The sequence below is a fragment of the Toxorhynchites rutilus genome, chromosome 2 (assembly GCF_029784135.1).
Source record: "Toxorhynchites rutilus septentrionalis strain SRP chromosome 2, ASM2978413v1, whole genome shotgun sequence".
NCBI classification, from domain to species: Eukaryota; Metazoa; Arthropoda; class Insecta; order Diptera; family Culicidae; genus Toxorhynchites; species Toxorhynchites rutilus.
In genome coordinates, this window is record NC_073745.1 from 201,101,122 (window position 1) to 201,102,740 (window position 1,619).

General features: G+C 36.3%; 1 long non-coding RNA gene across 1 annotated transcript; it reads left to right on the forward strand.

Annotated features, from left to right (window-relative positions):
- The first annotated feature begins 247 nt into the window (after positions 1-247).
- LOC129764645 (uncharacterized) lies at positions 248-829 on the forward strand. Its single transcript, XR_008741182.1, has 3 exons — positions 248-337; positions 398-489; positions 593-829. It is a non-coding gene; the product is annotated as an uncharacterized LOC129764645 (long non-coding RNA).
- The last annotated feature ends 790 nt before the right edge of the window (positions 830-1,619 follow it).

Genomic DNA, 1,619 nt, shown 5'->3' on the forward strand with positions numbered 1-1,619 from the left:
TCGAATACTGAATTCGGATAATTATTCGAATGAATCGAATATATAAAAATGACCTCACGATTAATCGACAATCGAATAAACGAAAAATTTAGACATCTCTATTTGTATATTTATACCGTTTCCCCTCGCGCACTTATTGACGACACGGTCACACCTTTATTCCATACATCTTGGACAAGACCAAGATAGATACAATACGGTAGCGCGACTTATGAGAAAGGCCTTTCAGCCATCTTGGATTTTGTATGTAAACAATCTGCAATATTTTGCAATATCTATTTTTCGCTTTGTGTGTGGAATTGTTTTGGTGGGAATAAGGGCATTGAAAAGTTGAAAGGTAAGTCTTTTACGGTTAAAGTTAGGTTTGTAATATACTCTATCTCATTATATGTTTCAGCTCAAGAGAATAAATCGACTTTCGATGTCGGTCGGTGATGGAGGTATTTTTCCCGCGTTTAGCAGTTAGAGACGTCGGTTATTTGTTCGATTGTAAGGTTTCTGGAATTTCAAGTTTTCCTATATCTAATATTCTTTGTTTCTGTGTTCTTGGTTAACAAAAACTTAATGACTGTTTTTGATGTGGCATAAAAAGATGATATAAAAGGATTTCTAGGAACTTCCTGCGACTTGTTCTTGACTTGTTCAGCTCATATATTATAGAAAAAAAAACTCGAAGCTGTAACGGTAAAAATAACCATAAGCCACCGATTAATTTATAATCTACAGTTTACAATTCTTCCGCAAGTGCAATTATTTCACAAGTGTGTATATGCGTGACCATTATATTTAGTGAACAACTATACGAATGTCAAACAATTGTACTTTACTTTTGCACGTATGAATCTAACGACGAATATATCGACGAATAATATATGAATCCGTTCAATCCGGTGACAAAAGGACTAAAATCAAATAAGAATAGTCCGAAAATGATATTATGCATTATATTTGATAAATACTTCACGCCACTGACATTAATTTATACATTTCATTGAACAATATTCTAAAATAGGAAAAAAAGTCACTTGTCCAAAAAAGTTACTCCTTTACGAGCCTCGGTGTCTTAGACCGAAGGTGGTGAAAAAGTAATATACCTCCCTTCTTCTTCTTCTTCAATGGCACTAACGTTCCTAGAGGAACTTCGCCGTCTCAACGTAGTATTACTTGCGTCATTTTTATTAGTACTTAGTTGAGATTTCTATGCCAAATAACACGCCTTGAATGCATTCTGAGTGGCAAGCTCTAGAATACGCGTGATCACAGTGCAAGTCGGAGGAAATTTCTTTGACGAAAAAATCCCCCGACCAGAACGGGAATCGAACCCGAACACCCGGCATGTTAGTTATGACGCTAACCACTCGGCCAAGGGAGCACAATATACCTAATATACCTCCCCTTCGTACCAAATTATACGATACGCTAAACGATGACGAACAACGAATGACGAAGCTAGAGAGAATCGCAATGTCGTAGTGTTGATGTTTTCTGAGAAATGAACGTATTATTGATTTCTTGGTCTCTCAGGCCTATGCGCGAGTATAGGAGTGTTAACCGTCATAGTGTTTCGTCTAAATTCATCGGATATGCTAAATCATTTACGGTTGAAGCATAAAAATAAT